The 21,059-nt window shown below is 41.1% G+C and overlaps 1 long non-coding RNA gene across 1 annotated transcript; it reads right to left on the bottom strand.

Annotated features, from left to right (window-relative positions):
• Positions 1-4,515: 4,515 nt before the first annotated feature.
• Positions 4,516-20,666, bottom strand: LOC144694211 (uncharacterized). Its single transcript, XR_013579681.1, has 3 exons — positions 20,594-20,666; positions 6,905-6,964; positions 4,516-5,093 (listed from the first exon to the last, which is right to left on the bottom strand). It is a non-coding gene; the product is annotated as an uncharacterized LOC144694211 (long non-coding RNA).
• Between the last annotated feature and the right edge of the window lie 393 nt (positions 20,667-21,059).

Here is a 21,059-nt window from a genome sequence, read left to right as displayed (position 1 = left end):
CTCTGGGTAAAAAAGCTTTTCCTCACATCTCCCCTAAACCTCCTGCCCCTCACCTTGAACTTATGCCCCCTCGTGACTGACCCTTCAACTAAGGGGAACAGCTGCTCCCTATCCATCCTGTCCCTGCCCCTCATAATCTTGTACACCTCGATCAGGTCACTCCCTCAGTCTTCTCTGCTCCAACGGAAACAACCCAAGTCTATCCAACCTCTCTTCATAACTTAAATGTTTCATCCCAGGCAACATCCTGGTGAATCTCCTCTGCACCCTCTCCAGTGCAATCACATCCTTCCTATAATGTGGCGACCAGAATTGCACACAGTACTCCAGCTGTGGCCTCATCAAGGTTCTATACAACTCCAACATGATCTCCCTACTTTTGTAATCTATGCCTCGATTGATAAAGGCAAGTGTCCCATATGCCTTTTTCACCACTCCACTAATATACTCCTCCGCCTTCAGAGACCTATGGACACACACGCCAAGGTCCCTTTGTTCCTCAGAACTTCCTAGTGTCATGCTGTTCATTGAATATTTCCTTGTCAAATTACTCCTTCCAAAGTGTATCACCTCACATTTTTCAGGGTTAAATTCCACCTGCCACTTATGTGCCCATTTGACCATCCTGTCTATATCTTCCTGTAGCCCAAGACACTCAACCTCATTGTTAACCACCTGGCCATCCTGCATGAAAACAGATGGACAGAGTGTGAGCAGGACATATGGCACTGCATGGAATGTTTGTGTGGTGAGCGGAGCCATGGACAGGATGAGGATGCGAGCTCCAGAGGATATGAGCCTGATGGAGATGTGAGGGTGTGTGTGAGAGTTAGTGGTGTTGTCGCTTGAGGTGTGAGATCCCTGTGGGTGTGTGATGGGTTTGTGCGTGTGTGAGTTGAGAGTGATGAGAAGAGTGAGTTACCCTGGCAGAACGGATGAGACCATTCATCCTGTTGTGGCACTGAGTGGCTGTCCTCATTTGCAGAGCATTGGCACTGACTACCGTTGCCACCGCCTCCCATGCTGGATTCGTGATGCAGCTGCCTGTCCTGTGGCCAGAGTGGGGGTACAGGACATCACAGCAGGCATCCATGGCATTCAAAAGGCGCTCGATGGGATGTGCCACTGAAGCAGGGGGCTGCAGTCTTTTTGTCTTTCGGGGCCAGCCTGCCTTCCATGCGGCAGTCCTGAGCTGGAAGCGCTGAGAGATGTGCGCACGGCTGCACTTGAAATGTGGTGTCTGGCATGATGAAGCATTGAGGTGATGGCGTGGCGAGCGAATGAGAGCCTGCCCACCATGGAAATGGTGTGTTTCCTGGGAATGCATAAGGAATGCTGTGGGCTTGGGCCGATACGGTGTGAGAAGCTGCCATTGCGACCAACGGATAAAACCTGCCCGCTACTGCACTTAGTGCAAATTTGGGACGATTCTGCCCCAAGAAGTGCAAAATAGGAAACATAAATTAAATTTAACTCATGTACAGAAAGCAAAATAAAGATTGGGAAATAAGGAATTACAGGAGAAAGATAAAAGAGGACAGACAGAACAACTTAAGAAAAAATATTTTAGTTTTTTTATATCACTAACATTAAATTGCAGAAGATTATATTGGATGTACAGCACCGACACAGGCCATTTGGTCCAACCATCTTCCTGCCTTTTCTCAACTAAATCTATCATTGGACCCCTCTATTCTCTTCTCCCTCACACGCTTGCCTAGCTTCCACTTAAATGCATCTAATCACTTCAACCACTCCCTGTGGTAGCAAGTTCCACATTGTCACCACTCTTTAGGTAAATAAGTTCCTTTTGAATTCCCTGTTAGATTTCTTGGGGACTATCTTATATAGATGGCCTCTAGTTATGCTCTTTGTCACAGGTGAAAACGTTTTCTCTGCATCCACTATATCAATCCTTCCCATAATTTTAAAGACCTCTATTAAGTCGCCCCTCAGCCTCCTTTTTGAAGAAAAAGTCCAGCCTGTTCAACCTTTCCTGATATGTATGCCTTTGCAGTTCTGGCATCATCCTTGTAAATCTTCTCTGCACCTCTCCAGTGCCTCTAAATCCTTTTGATAACATGGAAACCAGAATGCTTGCAGACCAGAAATGTGGTCTAACCAAGGTTTGATACAGGTTTAACATAACTTCCCCACTTTTCAATTCTATCCCTTTAGAAATAAGCCCTAGGGGAGAATTTTCTCCCCATCGGGGGGGTTAGGCGGGAGCTGGCGCGGGCGGGCGTGCCACCATTTTATGGTGAGTGGACCAATTAAGGCTCGCCTGGCGTGAGGTGCACACGGAAGCGCTGAGTGCTCCCTGTGCGGGCGGGGGGAGTAGGCTGAGTCAGGGCCTGCATTCTTTCGTGCGCATGAGCTGCCTCAGGGAGATTAGTTCGAATTTGAAAATTTTAAATAAAGAAAAAAAAAATTTAAAGACATGCCCCCTCACGTGACAGTGTCACATGAGCTGGGACACGTCTGACCTTTATTAACGTTTTTAATTAAACTTTAAAAACCTTTTTGAAACATCATCCTGCCCATGGATGAGGTTTCATGATAAATGCAAAGGCCTCCTGGGCTCTTTGCCTGCCCGTCAACCCTAAGGTTGGACAGGCAGCTCCATTAATTAGTTTAATTGATATTTAAATGACCTTAATAGGCCTTTGACAGTTCGGCAGGCGCGCAGCTGACCCCTGTGAGCGCCTGCCGAACTGAGGATCAAAATGACGTGCGGTGACATCGGGACGCATGCCCAACATCACCACACATCATTTTACATGTCGGCGAGCGGGGCCCACCCCCACACACTGACCAGAAGATTCTGGCCCTAGTCTTTGGTTTTTTTTTTTGTGGCCTTGCTAAAGTGTGGCACACCTTTTAATGATTGGTGTATTTGCACTCCAGCACCCCTGTGTTCCTGTAACCCACCTAGTCTTGCACTTTCCAAGTAATAAGTAACCTCCCTATTCTTTGAACCAAAATGTACTACCTCGCATTTACCTGTGTCGAACTTCATTTGCCAATTATTTTCCCATCCTGTAACTTGTTGCAATCCAGAAAAATTACATTTACTGCCACAGCATTTGTCCACTCTCTGTCACCTCCTCAAAAAATCTAATAAGGGTGGTCAAGCAAGATTTTCCCTTTACTTCTGAGGGAGTGCTCTCTGCACTTGTAAAATTATTTTTTTAAGGTCAGAATTTTATTCACCAGTAATTATCATTTATCATTTTGTTAAAAACTCAGTTACTCCTGAATGCAACAGCCGATCATTTTCAGCCATTTTTAGTGCAGAACTCATGGGCAAGTTCCACAGCTTCATGCCATTGCAGTAATTTCAATGTTGAGTCTGTCAGCAAGGACTACAACAATGCATTCTATGGAGGAGCAGGATATCTCTGACAGGAATTTCAGATATCTGCATTTAACTGCATATGTGTGGATGCCAGAAACTGCTGTCAGATTTACCCTGTAATAATGGCAAGCACTAATTGCTTATTGTTATTAGTGCAGAAAAACCCAGGCCAGTGTCATTCACTTGTTTATTTCAGATAGGAGAATGACAGTTCAAATTGCACACAAAAATTGTACACAAATGTGTTAGCCGGTTAGCATTAAAACTAGCATGCAACAGAATTTCAATTCCTAATCTAATAAGGGAGACTTCCTGTAAAATGTTATAGTAGTGTATTTGTATTGCAATTCATCTGAACCTAATAAAAGCTCTATTAACTGTAGTATATTGCAAGATCTGAGCATTTTATTATATTGCCTTCTCTGCTGCCATCTCTGTTGGGGAGGCGTGAATAAAATTAGTTCAATAATGGCTGCCTGAAGTTGAGCATGTGTTAGTCTTACTCAATGCAATACACAACAAAAAGATGACAACAAGAATAGGATAAAATTATTTTTTACATTTCATTTGAGAAATTAAGGACTGAAGAATATTGTGGCACATTTTTGGAACTCCTAAAGTTGATTTTGAGGAAGTATGAAATATTTGAAAGATTGCTGCAGGTGCACATCATATTCAGGTATACAGTGAGTCAGTACAGTATGTCATTGAAAAAATGGTACTGGAGGCATATCTAGGGGCATTGGAGGAGTTCGACCCTAACAAAGAGGCCTGGTGTAATTAGGAATGAATGTTACACATTTGGCTAAAAGTGAATAAAATAGGAGATGAGGATAAAAAATGTTTACTTCACCATGATTGGGCCAGATGTTTTTGAGGTAGTGTCTAACCAACATTGTCCTCAAGACCCCAGTATTATGGACTAATCTGAAATTGATGAGATTCTGGACTCGTATTATAGCACGACTAAAAATGAAATTGCTCTAAGAGTTTCATTCTGTGAAAGGAAGCAGTTGCCAAGTGAGACTGTTGCAGATTATATTCTCGAGTTAAAGAAACTCTGTCGTTGCTGTGGGTTTGGCGTGAACTTAGAAACAACCTTAGAGACACAGAATGATAAAATCCAAGCCAAGCTTTTAAGCTGACATGGAAGGAGGCCTGCAATGAGGCCACAGCCAAGGAAATGGCAGATAGTGAGAGTTGCAAATTGCAAGCGAGTTCTATTCCTAAACCAGCAGGGGAGGTCCGCTGGATTTCGGCAAGACCCAGGCCATGGCAGCCAAGTTCATAGTGTCAGAATCAGAAATTTAGACGCTACTGTTGCCATGGTAGCCACCAGCCATTTAAGTGTCCCCATTTTCAGTCAAAGTGCTATGCCTGTGGGAATGTCAGTCATATCCAGATAACAAGCAGGAGTAGGGAAACAGTAATGTTCTACGTTGTAGTAAAGCTCCAGGTTGCACCCATGTATCACATTGAGGCCATTGTAGATCTAAAGCTAGTTCAGGAGTCTGGAAGTCCTCAAATGCACATATGATATATATGGAAACAGAAGTTGACATTATCGAGCAGGAAGATCAAGATTTGTACTCAGTCAGAGAGCAAGAAAAACAGCGTACGGAAGATGAGAGTAGCAGGGCTGAAGATACAATTTCAGCATCCACAGTTGTCAGGAATGTCGGGGATTCCCAACTTACTTCCATCGATGATACAGCTGTAGCCACATCTGTTATTTCTGAAGGAAAGTACAAGAAGTCCCCAAGTCACTTTCCATTATGCAAGACTGGTGTTAAATTGACTTATTATTTCAATAACAGTATTCTGGTGTTAGTTGAAGTTCATGTTAGAGTGGAATACGATGATACATCCTATTACTTGCCATTGGTAGTAGTAGGAGGAAACAAAGTCTCCCTGGTGGGAAGAAATTGGTTTCAGAAGAAACAATTAAACTGGGCCTAGTTATTTGCAGTAGGGGGTCAGTAAGATTATATCTGACATTGAGAAAGTTTTAAAAGAGAACAAAGTGGTCTTTGGGCAAGGAGGACCAAATTATGAAATTAGACATTATAAGGCTAAAGTCAATTAAAGGACAATGTACTGCCAATTTTTTGCATGGCTAGTGTTAGGAACAATGTATAATTTTTAAGTTGAATATATATATGTGTTAATAAGGCAAAAAGCATTTCAGTTTCATGTAGGTTTGGTATGAGCCTTGGTGTCTAGAAGTCTGGGTGGACCTGTGGCTGTAAGGTCAGACTTTTGGTTTTGTTTATATGTATATACAACCCCTTAAGTTAAAGAGATGGTTAAATATGGGTTAGATGTTTACTGATTTTGGGAAAAAAAACACATAGTAGAAAAAACTGGATAGTTGCCAAACAACAGTGGTCAAGTGACACAGACACAGAAAATGACAGGGAAGAGTTCAATGAGTGTCAGAGAGTGAAGACAGGGCTTTTTCAGCTCTCTGAGATAATACTACAGGGTTACTGGGAGACTGAGTTTAGGGAACTCATGTGTTTGCTCTCCAGTTGAAGCAACAGTGAGTTTAAAGTGCGGTTATTTGGGTGCCTCAGGGAGAGATACAAGTTGGATGAGAAGCATCAAGTGAATTCTCAACAATTCATTGGAAAAAAACCATTTGCATGTGGGTTGGTCCCAAACAAGGAGCCTTTGTGTCAAGCTAGTGGTAACTCTTCACTGGTTTGTGTGTCTGTAAAGATATTGCTGGGTAAAGGAATATTGGGAAATTGAATTGTCTTCTTGTGTTTGTATTGAGATCTTTCCAACCTTTTTGTCTGGTGTAATATCGTTCATTTTTCTTGTTTGAATACATATTTAATTCTTTGTGTTAAAAGTTCATCAGTGACTCCTGTCAATTTGTTCAGTAACTTTCCTTCACGGTTTCTTAAAAAAAAGTTAGAATCTATCAAGCCAGGTTTCACACTGGGATCTGACTTGTCCTGTATTAACATCAGCTAGGATCATAACACTAGGCCAGTGCCATATGTACAGTTAGAAGCAATAAGTAAAGAGCGATTAGATTAGAAAGAACAGGGGCAATTAAGAAGGCGAAGAGCAGTGAATGGGCTGCACCCATTGTGGTAGTTCAAAAAACAGATGGGTCCATTTGGATTTGTGGAGAAAACAGTAAATGGTTGTAAATGATATTTACCCACTGCCTACCAGTGAAGATTTGTTTTCTAATTTAATAAATGGGAAGGCGTTGAGTAAGATATATTTGTTAAACATTCGTAATTAGAATTAACTGACAAGAGCAAGGAACTGCTTACCATTCATGCACATAAAGAGTTGTATGAAATGTTACATTTGGGCTTTCTATTGCTCCCTCAGTGTTCCAGACAATCATGGATCAGATACTAAGTGGGATGAAAGGAGTGTGCTGCTTCTTAGATGACATTCTAATTAGCTTTAAGGCAGAAAAAAGCATGTAGTGAGATTGAATAAGTCCTAGATCGACTTCAAGAGCATGGCATCAAAGCTAAAACGCACAAACATTGCTTCATTGTGTCAAGTGTAACATACCTGGATCACCATATTGATGGTGAAAGTATCCACCCAATGCGGGATAAGGTTGAAGAGATTCTGAAAGCAGAGACCAGAAAACAAAGAAGAACTTAGAACATTCATAGATATTGTTGTGTATTATTCTAAGTTCCTCCCTGATGTAGCTTATACATTTGCTCCACTTTATCAACTGCTCAATGAAGGAATAGATTGGGAGTGATCTCTGGAGCATCAGAAAGCATCTGAAGAAGTGAAGAAACTACTGACTAGTGATGCTGTTTTGACTGACGATGATCCCAAGGAAAAATTAGCCTAAGCATGGGATGCCTCACCACAGGGATTAGGTATGGTGTTACCTTGCATAATGGAAGAAAGTGTGGAGAACCTGTAGCATATGCTTCGAAGATTTTAACGAAGTCAGAGAAAAATTACTCACAAGTTGAGAAAGAGGCATTAGTGATCAAATATGATGGCCTGAATTTTCCCGTTGGTGATTTGGGGGCGGGGCCTGCTTGCCAACGGGAAAATGACGCGGGATGACGCTGGGAGGAACCCCCAACGTCATCCCGGTCCATTTAAATATTGAGGAAGGCGGGGGCACAACGAAATCAGCTGTGCGCCCGCCGACCTGTCAATGGCCAATTAAGGTAGTTAAAGGCCCTGCCCGTCCAACCTTAAGGCTGGCGGGCAGGCCAGGAGCCCCAGCGGGCAATAGAAAAAACATAAAACCTCATCCACTGGCGGGATAAGGTTTCATGTCTGCTTTAAAAATGTTTAATAAATTTTATGTGATATTTATTAACATGTCCCATCTCGTGTCACATTGTCACATGAGGGGAACATGTTAATAATTTTTTTATTTTTCTATTTTTTAAGTTTGTAAAACTTTCACTGATCTCCCTGAGACAGCACTTAGTCTCAGGGAGCAGTGCGCTCTCGCACGCATGTGCGAAAGAGCACACTTTGACAGATGGGGAATCCCTCCCCCCCCCGGCACAGGAAGCGCATAGCGCTTCCCGTCAGGCAGGCCGCTGTGCAGGCCTTAATTGGCCTGCCCACTTAAAATGGCGGCGGGGCCCGCTTCAGCGGCGGAATTTGGCTGCCCGCCCGCCGCCAAGCTGGTGGGGCCCGCCCGCCAACCTAGGGCAAAATTCTACCCGAAGTTACTAAGTTCCACGAATGCTTGTACTGTGGGAAGTTCACTTTGTTATCTGACCACCAAGCCCTTACAATCATATTTGGTTCAAATGTTTCAAAAGTGCCATTCTAGTGGCAGATATGGGGGCTGATTCTTAAGGCCCAAGTTTGCATAGTATAATGGTTGGGACAGAAAAGATGTTTCTACAGCAGCCTATGAAAGTTGACCTCCTCAAAAACTCAAGTATTGAAGTTGAATTTCCACCTAGCCCAAACCCCACTAAATATTGTATGCCTGCTGGTATTAAAATTCCTAAAGCACTATGAATAGGTGTCAGTGAAAATTCAAGCCTGCTGGATGATGCATAGAAAGGAAAATGGGACAGATGGCATTTGGTTTTCAAAACAAATGCCTTCCTTGGGCTTGACCTGAAGCCCAAAAGGGATTTAATTATAATTGTGTCTCATCCAAAGAGGACGATGAGAAACTGAAACTCGAACAGGGAATAGCTGTTGCAGACATGCCAACTTGCAGCAGTTGCAAGATTGATGTGAGTGAGTGTTTGAGTATGAATGTGTATATTTTTTTTCAACATTATAATCAAATGCTTGTAGCATTTTATTTCACCTGGTGGGCAGGTTTTATATTTAAAATGACTATTTAATTATTGGGCTGAAACCACCGGTTGAGTTTTAAAAGGCTGAGGCAGCATTCCAGAGACTTAAAACAACAGCTTCTAAGATGTCTGAACATTTGCATGACTGCACCTTACACATTCCAAAGCCATTAAAATGGAATCAGCTTGTCTAGAAGAACCCATCAAAGGTAATCACCTTAGAGGAATGTGAATGAACACATCTCCTAACCCATTCACCAAACATCCAGATGGCAGCTGGATATTCACCTGAGTGGGGAACAAGCCATTAGGTGTAATCACTTTGGACAATGGGCTCTGGTTGAGAAAGGAACTCATCCAGCCATAATCTAATCATGCCGTAACCATGGACCTGGAATCAACTTGCTATGACCATGTTTACATAACTGGTCAGTTGGTGAGAAGGGATTATGTGATGAGTCAACTGACTCTCTTATTTGAGTCCAAGAAACTGCTTTTCTCCATACCACAGAACAGAAGCAAAAGAGACACAGAAGAAGGAGATCCTTGAGTGGAGCACTGTCTCTTTCTCTCTCTCCATTCATCCTGCAAACACGAACTCTGCCTATTGTCTGACCATATACTTGCCGCAGGCAGTGTTTTAAGAATCAACCCAGCTGCTGCTGCCCCCAGGAGAACAGATATAAATCATCTATCAACATCTTTGAACTGTCTTGGAGCCGGATCCTGAGAGACCATTGAACCCAACCTGAAACCATTCAAGTCATCACTCTACAAGATCTGTATAACTTTTATTGGACTCTAAAAAATGCATAATCTATCCTTCCACTTTGTAACTTACTTGTGTGGGTGTGCATGTGAACCCTTGAATGCATGTTTGTGTGAGAATTTGAGTGTTTTTATTCTTTTTATTTCGATCATGTGTTAAATACAATAGATACTATTCTCTTATATTTCTAAAACTTTACAAGGAAACCTATCTATGTGTGTCTTTCACAGTCACAGCATGTAAGCAATTAAACAATCTCTGAATTGGCAAGCATATCTTTTTTAAAATCCAGTTGTGGTCAAACGTTGAGTGGAAAAAGAGGGGAGTTAGTCTACCCCTCCTCACCTGATCGTAACAATGCAAATTTGAAAGTTCTTTTGTGATTTCTCATGAAGACTGATTAATTTCTAGCCACTGATTTACCTGTGAATTACTTTACATACACAAGTGACTTGCCAGAGAAATTAGTGAAGAAACTCGCGAGGATGTGTTGCTCAGTAAGGTTTTCAATTATGTCATGAATGACTGGCCTAAAAAGTGTGATGACGAGAAATTGCAGGAGTGTTTCACATACAGAAATGAATTGAGTGTAGATCAAGGCTGTCTCCTATGGACTTTAAGAGTCATTATTCCGCCAAGGTTTGGAGACAGATAGAGGAACTTCATCCAGAGCACACAGGGATAATCTATATGAAAGCAGTAGAAAGAAGTTATATTTGGTATCCAAAGGTAAATAAAGATATTGAAGAGTTTGTGAAAAGTTGCAAAGTGTGTCTCAGAATGAGAATTGATCCAAGCAAAATTCCTTTAATTTCATGATCAAAAAAAACTGTGGGAATGAGTACATGTCAATTTCTTTGGAGTGAAAGGGAAAGAGCAACCTGTTTTGCTCGATAAATGTAGCAAATGGATAAATATTGATACTATGCCCAATACCACAAGTGCCAAAAGCACTGAGGTTTTGAGATGTTTGTTTGCAATTTATAAGTTGCCAGATGTGTTGGTGTAAGATAATGGTCCACAGTTTAAGTAAAAGAGTTTGAAATATTTCTGCATAAGAGTGGAGTCAAACACACTCTAATACCACCATATCACTCAGCATCGAATGGTGCTACAGAAAGCAGTATACAGATTGTGAAGAGGTCTTTGCAGAAGTATTTGCTAGTTGATAAGCTAGGCAGTCATTTCCATGTTTCTCTTTGTCACAGGGTAGACAATTTTCTGTTCTCTTACAGAATAATCTCACAGCCTACAACAGATTGCTCACTTGATGAGTTAGTGTTTAAACACGCTCCTAGGACAAGGTTAGTTTGCTTAAGCCTGATGTCAGTCACAAAGGTGGAGAAAAGCAAGACAAAGTCATGATACACGAGGCATTAAACTTAGAAAGTTAATGCTCATCTGAAGGTCATGGTGAAAAACCATCAAGGTTATATGGAGAACGATATGATTGGAGTTGTTGTAAAGGGACTAGGTGCATTCACATACCTAGTGAAGATTGGAGAGACTCTGTCAGTGTCATGTAGATCATTTGCTTGAAAAAGGAAATCTGACATAGGAAAAGCATGAGAAACCTCTTATAGCCCATATTCGTCCTGCAGTTCCAAGTTAAAATCAGAAAAGGGAGAGCGTCTGTGTACGTTCTAATATAGCATGCAACTATACCTGGCAAAATTCGAAAACCAGCACATGGACAAGGATATACAAACTCTGTCCAAACTGATAGCTGACACACGGGAATTGGGAACAGTCTGTGTACAGTCTGATGTGATACACAGAAATGGGGACCATACAGCCTGATAACTGACATACAAGAATGGGGAACAGTGTCTGCAGGCTTCAGCCAGGCAGTTCCCAGTTCACAAGTCAAGTGTTCCGAGTAAATTGCAACTGGCCACAGCCCAAGTCAGCTGACAAAATCTGTTGGCAGCTGATTTCTGGTTGGATTTCCCAGTTGTTCCAATTGCCCCAGTGAATACCGGTAATTCCCAGTGCAGGCTGGTTAGATACAGTTGCAATCTTCAGCCAGTTTCAACTTATTTTTCCTTATAAGAAAGTGAAAAGTCACAAGAAAACTGAAAGTTTTCCGGTATCACAGAACCCACTGAGAGAGTAAAGTGAGCCAGGGTCTTTGATTAAGGCTAATCAATCAATGTCACAATCCCAACCATTAAGTCACATTCAGAGTTAAAGGTTGACACAATCAGAGATGTTTAGGGAGCAGAGTCAAGCTAATGGAAATGGAAGAAGATACTCAGGCAGAAAGAGAAAGAAGCCAGATAGGTGAACTGAAAGTATGTAGGAAGGAAGAAGAAAACTGTTCTCTTCATTAGTTCTTGTCAAATGAAGATAGTGTTAAGGAAAAAAATTTTTAAAAAACTTATGTGTAAATTACTCCGGTAGTATCGGTCATACATGTATTGGTTGTAATTACAGCAAAAGCATTGATGCGACCCAACTGGTTAAATTTTCAGTATTGATGTTGGTTTTGTCATATTGTATCCTGGGAGCTTGTGTATATGTAACATTTTAATGGATAAGTTGTTTTTTCAGTGAGGAGGGAGTGTTGTATATTGCAAGATCTGAGCATTTTGTTATAGTGCCCTCTCTGCTGGGGAGGTGTAAATAAAGTTAGTTTAATAATGGCCGCAAGCAGCTGAGCCTGTGTTAGTCTTTGTCAGTGCAATACACAACATCAACCCTTGGATGTTTTTAGACACTGGAATACTGGTAATGCAGAGAAGTCAGCGTGCTAAATTACAACAATCAACATCATAAATACAACTGTATGCGGGAACATTTGTGCAAATGCAATGATTGTCAAACTGGTCTCCAAATGAAGAGAAAATAATCTGACTTCAGTCTCTGCTTCTTCATTTTCCAAATCAGGATGAAACTGTGCAATGTAAACAAACCAATATTTTGATTTAAAGGGAAGTGCTTTAAAGGGAATTAATGCTATTTTAAATAAAAAATAAGGTAAGTATAGACTTCATCCAGATGGCAAAACGGTATACATTACTGCCAACAGTAATTCATATTTGTGTAAGGCGAGGTAGGGGGTGGGGTATGTTGGGTGCGTGGGTAGGGAAGGTGTGCACCCTAATTTGCAATAGGTGTTCCTGCAGTGTGAAAATTTACCACCTGTCCATGTTTTAAATGTTTACCTAATGGTATGCAGCTGTTTCAACACTTGAACAAAAGAATTAACATGGGTGAAAAGGAGAGACATTGGATTTTGCTGTCAGCAGTGAAGCTGGGTTGCTCATCACTGATGTAGAAGAAAGCTGCCCACAAAGAGCGAGTGGTCTCTCTGGCACGGGCTTCCCCTTTTCCGCTGGCAAATTAAATCTGACGCCAACGGGATGTCTTGGTCTACAGCAGCAGTGATGTCAGCAAGCAGGGAAACAGCTAATCACATTGAAATATTCACACACAGCAAACCAGGAAGTTAAAAGAACTTAAAATCCTTCATTTTTACTTTGAATTTTCAGATAGCAGAATAAATGATTATGATTGGATTAAGATAAAAGCTGAAATAAGAACACAACAAACTTCATGTTTTTTTAGAAAATGTGAAATTTTCAACATGATGGTAAAACTTGACATTCCATAAATATAAAATTAGCTTTTTAGGGCCGGTGCAGACGTGTAGCAGTAATTATGAAGTTAGTTTGCTGTTAAAAACCCAGTTACACTGCATTTAACAAGCTATAACTTTTTTTCAAGGGTTTTTACGGTGAAAGAGTGGAAGTTCTTACCAATTCAATTGATTTCCATTATTGCAATCTTGAGGGGGAGGAATGCTGGGCTGTTGGGTACCCTCTGGAGAAGTGTTGAATCACTGACAGCAGCTTCTGGATTGCCATGCTATTCTGCACATGTCGGGACTCCTAAGCTGCTAGTTTTAGTGGACTAATAATGGCAAATGCTGACAGTTCTACTGTCATTGCCAGCACAAAATCCAAGCCATTGGCTCAGCAATGTTGTGTATTTTGGCTGGAAATGTTTAATCTTCATCTCTTATGACACTGGAGCCCAGCTACATCTGCAAAGGCACTGCCATTTCAATTCCTTTCCTAACTGAATTTTACAATACTTAGAAAATAAAATAAAAATCCAAATGCTGTCTGGATTTTTACCCTGTTGAGGACCAATTTTCTTGTGACGGGATTTGTTTCTGTGCAGCACATCTTCAAAATAAATTATTATTTTAATGTGGTCATTGAACATGCTCTAGCCAAAATGCCTGGTGTTGGTAAGCCTGCTCTATTTACAATGTGCATTCACATTGTGCATTGGGGATGGAACAAGTTCAGTCACATTGAACCTTCTGTTAACTACACCCTGCAGTCACACTGAACCTTTTGCATCCATAGTTTGTGGTGACACTGAGCCTGTTTTGTCTGCTTTGTGCACTGTCATTGAATCGGTTTCACCGGAGTTCACACTTTCACTGAACTTATATCTGGTGCATATTAACGTTGAATCTGCTCTGTCCACACTTGTGTAGTCACACTGAACCCACTGTATACTCAGTGTGTAGTCACATTGAGCAAGTGTATCTGAATATGTAATCATATCAAATTTGCTTCTTCCTAAGTTTGTAGTCTCACTGAACATACCGAGTGCAAAGTGTGCAGCCACATGCAATGTCTCCCGATATACTGAATGCCTATTTTGAACACATATTTTGTAACTACTGAGCACACTATATTCATGATGTGCAGTCACAGGGCATGCTTTATACACGGTTTGTAGTCATATTAAACATGCTGTGCCTACCATGTGCAGTGACACTATATCTGGTACTATCTACAGGATGCACTCATACTGGTACTTTGTGAACTTCCATTGAATTTGTACTATATACAGTGAACAAAGTACAGATGATAGGTGATGGTGTAATACCCTGAAAATTCCATGACTTTCACCTCTTAACTGACAGAACGTGATTTTCCCCATTGCAGCATGATTGGAACAGAGGTCTATTTGCACAAATTGTTGAAGGTGGTAGGTTAGGTCAAGAAAGCAGTTAAAAAGGCAGACAGGATACTGGGCTTTATAAATAGAGGTGTAGAGTATAAAAGTAAGTAAGTTATGATGAACATTTTTAAAACACTGGTTCGATCTCAATCGGAAAATCATGTTCAAATCTGGGCAATGCAGTTTATGAAGGATGCGAAGGCTTTAGAAAGGATGCAAAAAAGATTTACGAGAATGGTTCCAGGGTGACTTCAGTTTTGTGGAGGGTGAGGTTGTTCTCTTTAGAAAAGAGAAGTTTGAGAGGAGATTTGATGGAGTTGTTAAAAATCTTGAGAGGCCGAGACAAAGTAGATAGAGAGAAATTGTTTCCATTGGCGGAAAGGTCAAGAAGGGGGCACAGATTTAAAGCGATTGACCAAAGAATCAAAGATGACACAAGGCAAAACTTTTTAATGCAGCAAGTGGTTACAATTTGGAATGCATTGCTTGAAAGGGTGGTGGAAGCAGATTCAATCATGGCTTTCAAAGAAAGATTTGTGGAGTTATGGGAAAAGGGCAAAGGAGTGGGACTAGCTAAATTGCTCTTGCAGAGAGTCAGCACAGGTCAATGGGCTGAATGGCCTCTTTCTGTGCTGTAACCAATCTATGGTTCCATTTAAAGTAAAACAGTTCATAAATGTTGTAAAAGTGAGTGACTGGTAAAGTGATCCAGTTTCCACCGAGGTAATTCCCAATACGTGGCCAATGAGATCAAAGGGTGTAGATGTAAATGTTTTCACACTTGTGTGATTTTCCCTTTGCCATTGCATCTGTCTTGCAATTTTTGGCTTCTTTGGCCATGATGAATCACTCGTTGAAGCTATTGGCAAATGGAATGCAGACAGTCACCAACTGGAATGTGAAATAATTGGCAAGCAACTAATTACAAACCACTGTAACTCAAAAGATGAATTCAACACATTTTGTGATGGCTGTCTTCAGCTGCTTCATCAGTGACCTTCCTTCCAACTTAAGGTCAGAAGTGGGGATGTTTGCTGATAATTGCACAATGTTCAGCACCATTCGCGACTCCTCAGATACTGAAGCAGTCCATGTCCAAATGCAGCAGGACCTGGACAATATCCAGGCTTGGGCTGACAAGTGGCAAGTAACATTCGCGCCACACAAGTGTCAGGCAATGACTATCTCCAGCAAGAGAGAATCCAACCATCGCCCCTTGATGTTCAATGGCATTACCATCACTGAATCCCCCATTATCAACATCCTGGAGGTTACCATTGACCAGAAACTGAACAAGACTAGCCATATAAATACTGTGGCTACAAGAGCAGGTTAGACACTAGGAATCGTGTGACAAGTAACTCACCTCCTGACTCCCCAAGCCTGTCCACCAACTACAAGGCACAAGTCAGGAGTGTGATGGAATACTCCCCACTTGCCTGGATGAGTGCAGCTTCCACAAAAGAATCTTGACAATGTCCAGGACAAAGCAGCCCACTTGATTGGCACCACATCCACAAACATTCACTCCCTCCACCACCAACGCATAGTAGCAGCAGTGTGTACCATCTACAGGATGCACTCCAGGAATTCACCAAGGCTCCTTCAAAAGCACCTTCCAAACTCACGACCACTACCATCTAGGAGGACAAAGGCAGCAGATAGATGGGAACACCACCACCTGGAAGGTCCCCTCCAAGTCACTCACCATCCTGACTTGGAAATATATCACCGTTCCTTCACTGAAGCTGGGTCAAAATCCTGGAAGTCCCTTCCTAACAGCACTGTGGGTGTACCTACACCACATGGATTGCAGCGGTTCAAGAAGGCAGCTCATCACCACCTTCTCATGGGCAACTAGGAATGGGCAATAAATGCTGGTCAACCAGCGAAGCCCACATCCCGTGAATGAATAAAAAAAAAGGTCAACCAGCATGCAGGGAGGATCACATTCTGTGTTCTAAGATGGTAAGAAGTTCTTCACCAATGGCCTATATAACTAGGCTGACAGACAGCTGCGGACAGCTCAGCTGAGTCCAAGGCTTTACCCTACTTTTATATCCACCTGATGTTGTAAAATACTTCATTTTTCAGTATAGATACTATTTCCTGGTTACCTCAATGTAGAACTGCATTTACTGCAAGAGATATTTGTGGGATATTAGAAATATGTAATTGGCAAGTAATTATCCTTTATTAATTAACTTGCCTTTACGTTGCTCTGATTACATACTGACTTGCTTTACTAATGAGCTGTGCCAAAGTTACAGGAATCAGATTTACATTCACATTGTGATTTCCCAATCTTGATTAAGAAACAGAGGAGACAGGATGAGAGGCTGGGCAAGTGTCAGATTCTTTTACTCAGGGAGGGAGCTAAAACCCAGAGAAAGGTCCTTCCCAATTGTTCCTCTAAACCTCCTATAATCTAATTACACAGGCTGTTTTTCTTTTGTTTTATAACATCCCTGGGAAGTGCCTTGGGATGCTTTGCCACGTTAAAGATACTATATAAATACAAGTAGCTTTTGTTTTAGGACCATGTTGCCCACCCTCAGAAGGGTATATTTTCTTCAGTCATTAATACAAATTGGAAACATAAGTGCCGGTATAAAAATGGGCCTCCAGATTTTTAGCTACAATAACTTTTTTTCTTGGATTGGCAAACAGGCAATATATTGAAGGTATATGATGCAATGAGACTTTCTTAGGGATGAAGAAATGAAAATCTCATATAAGATGGACAAGAAAACCTGTATTACAGAGCAGTTACCCTCTAAGAGTAGACTGGAGCAATTACTCCCTGATATACAACAGCTTGTATTTATATAGCACCCTTAACAAAACATCACAAGGTGATTCACAGGAACATTACAAAATAAATTACGACATCAAACTGTACAAAGCGACATTCGGTGAGATGACCAAAAGCTTGGTCAAAGCGGTAGGTTTTAAGGAATGTCTTAAAGGTGGAAAGTGAGGTAGACAGGGGGAGAGATGTAGGGAGGGTATTCCAGAGCTTAGGACCCTAGGTGACTGAAGATGCAGTCATTAATGGTGGAGCATTTAAAATCGAGGACACTCAAGGAGCCAAAATTACATAAGTGCAGATAAGTGGGAGGGTCGTGGGACTGCAGGAGATTAGAAGTAGGGAAGGTTGAGACTAGGAAGGGATTTGAAAACAAGGGTGAGAATTTTAAAATCAGAATGTTGCTTGACCGGAAGCCAATGTAGGAACAGGGGTGATTGGTGAATAGGACTTGGTGCAAGGTAGGACACAGGCAGCAGAGTTTTGGATGACCTCAAGTCTACAGAGGGTAGAATGTGTTGAAAACCAGCTGGGACTGTGTTGGAATAGTCAGGTCTAGAGGTAACAAAGGTATGAGTGAGGGTTTCAGCAGCAGATAAGCTGGGGTGAAGTCGTGCAATGTTACTGAGGTAGAAAAAGGCGGTTTTAGTGATGGCATGAGTGTGTGGTTGAAAACTCATCTGGGGCTCAAATCATCTGGAACACCAAGTTTGAGAACAATTGAGATAAGTCTCAGATAGTTGCCAGGGAGAGGGATGTAGTCAGTAGTTTCGGAACAGAGTTTGGAGTGGGGACTCAAAACAATGGCTTCAGTCTTCCCAATATTTAACTGGAGGAAATTTCTGCTCGTCCAGTGCTGGATGTCAGATAAGCTGTCTGATAATTTAGTGACAGCGGAGGAATCAGGGAGGCAGTAGTGAGTAGAGATAGGTGTCTCCAGCGTATATGCGAAAACTAATGCTGTGCTTTTGGATGATGACACTGAGGGGCAGTATGTAGATGAGAAAGAGGAAGGGCAAAGGATAAATCTTTGGGGGACACCAGAAGTAATTGTGCAGAACAAGAAGCAAAGCCATTGCAAGTGATACTCTTGCTACGATTAGATAGATAAGAATGGATCCAAGTGAGCACAGTGCCACCCAGCTGGACAACGGCGCAGAGGCGATGGGAGGAGGATGGTATGGTCAACTGTATCAAAGGCTGCAGAAAGATCAAGGAGGACAAAGAGGGATGACATGGGATGTCACCTGTGACTTTGCTAAGAGCTGTTTCAGTACTGTGGACGGTGGAAACCTGATTGGAGGAATTCAAAATTCATGGAAAGATGGGGGCATAGATTGGGAAGGCAACAACACACTCAAGGATGTTGGAGCGGATGGGAAGGGTGGTGCTGGGGCAGTGGTTTGCAAGCATGTTGGGATCACAGGTAGACTGTTTGAAAACAGGGGATTTGATGGTAGATTTAAATAAGAGAGGGACACATTTGAAGAGAAAGAACCATTGACAATATTGGCCAACATGGGGATAAATGAACTTTGTTTGAGCTGGAGAAATTTTCAAAGCAAGCACAATTCATTTGTGCAGATGTAAAATGTGATCAGTTGAACAATAAGTAAATTAGTTAAAATGAAAGTGAACACCTTGGGTGCATTTTATTTAAAACCAAATATTCATATAGGTTTGGTGAGCATATCATCACAGCATATCATAAGTTTGACTATGGCAATTTTTTCCCACTGATCAATTATATTGCAAATTTGAAAAAGTGTAATTTCAGAATATTTAAGAGTTAGGCCCCAAGTATCTGGATGGTAAGTTCAGTAATACAGCACACTGATCACTTCATAGTTCAAACAGCTATTTTCCTGTGCCATTAAGTATTTATGTTGTCAGTCCATTTTACTGACATGTGTAGTTGCTTAAACTTCTCATGTGAGAACAATAATTTTTTTAAAAATTGAACCACTGGGGAAGATCTCCTCAAAGTGTGACATATAACAAAGTCATAACAAAACGTATTTACAGTTTTGCATTAGTTTACAGATGGAATCTTTCTCTTACGTCAGACTCTTATCTCATGAGATGACAGGGTACATATAAGTGAGATTCCCTTTTGTGGTTATTTTTATGTAAGCCCAAGCTACATTATGTTTCTTACTTGTTCTGCATGTTAGTGAAGCTTATTAGTTCACTTGACTAAGTTTAAAATAAATTAGATAAATATTGATTTTTTTTTTAATTTTCCAATGCAAAAGGCTGAAACTGGCCTGAATTTTTAATTGCTTGAGAATTTCCAATAAAAACCAGGCTGGTGAGAGAATGTTCTGTCCGCTGCAGCACTGGGTCTTAATTTCCAGGTGGGAAACAGGCTGCATTTACTGGCAGGATTAGCTGCCAAGTCATTCCCTGAGGGGTCCCATAATTGTGGGGTGAGAGGTGGTGGCGAGACCATGGTGGGGAAGCCTATGATTACCTTTTGGGGTCCAGGGGAGCATTCCTGCCTCACTTGGTGCCACAAAGAAAGTTTATAATGAAAACTTAGCTTTTTGAGCTTCAGCTGCTCCCAATTATTTTGGCCACTGGGTTATTCTGGAAACTCACTGCTACTTCCTGCTAAGGCCACCAATGTTGCAGTCAGGTTCCAATGACATAATTGGGATCCAACATATAGATGTTTAAAAAGAGCCTCGCCAGATTTGGGTAGGCATCTTTGCCTCTTCAGGAGAGCAAGTGAAAATTGGAACCTGTCAGCTTCAGGGTGGGGTAAAGTTAAAATCGCCCCCAGAATTGTGACCTGGTCACATTCAGTTGCTGGTTTCAATATGTTGGAACTGGCTGGTGTAGCCATACATTGTGAAGTGGTAGAAATTCATACCAGCATATTTTATTTGAAAACAATAATCTTATGACATAGGTCAGAAATACCATATTTGAACTTAAAATAAAATTGGCTACAGCAGGTGGTTGTCAGCACTGGAAGGGAAGATGGTTGAAAGGTTGCAGTTATTGTGTGAATTGATGTCTGTATAGCATCACAACATTTTATCATTGAAAGTAGATTCAGGTATAAATGCAATTCTGATAAATTTTTCAGCCATTTCATGGTGTTATGGTAGTAGAAAAAGACTAGAATCTCTAATATTAATAATTTTGTTTCATACTATGTTAACTACCTTCAGATATTGATATGATTTGAGAAACTGAACTAAATTCGGCAAAATAAAATGAATGAGTATTATAAAATCAGCACTTAATTTAAATACAGCGCATATTGGAACTTTTCTTTCTTTCTAGTACTTGTATGAGGATTGTGCATAAAAATGAAAAAAATAGAATCCCTTTCCTTTCAACCAATGCTTACATATAAGTTAAAGAAAAAATGATTTTACCTTATTTACATACGGCACAGTCCTTCCAATTTTCCAGGGTTTTGTTTGAAAGCAGGAACACTGGGGATTACCATGGCAACAGATAGCATGCTGGCAGTATCCAACTCAGTGTAGCTTTGTCTGGGCAGACCTGCAATTAATCAACCATCTACACGCAGAGGTTTCTATCTGAGCGATTGCACTGGCACTTCCTGTCTAACCCTGCTTTTGAAAGACTTGGCTTCTTGTCGGATGAAATAAGGCAAGGAACTGAATAAGGATAATGAAACATCAGAAAAATTAAGAATGCTGTATTTCTTAATTATTTTTGAGATAATTCCCTGAAACAATTCCCTGACATCCAAAAATTGAGTTAAAATACTTAAAATCACAATAAAGTAAAGCAAAATCTTACCGAATATTAGACTGTGGAAAAATCTGCTTGTGATCCTTTCCCTGAGCAATAGAATTATTTGTGTGTTTGAAT

This window comes from Cetorhinus maximus, chromosome 19, assembly GCF_964194155.1.
Source record: "Cetorhinus maximus chromosome 19, sCetMax3.hap1.1, whole genome shotgun sequence".
Taxonomy (NCBI): Eukaryota; Metazoa; Chordata; class Chondrichthyes; order Lamniformes; family Cetorhinidae; genus Cetorhinus; species Cetorhinus maximus.
Note: the sequence above shows the minus strand (reverse complement) of the source record. Positions and strands in the feature narration are given on the sequence as shown.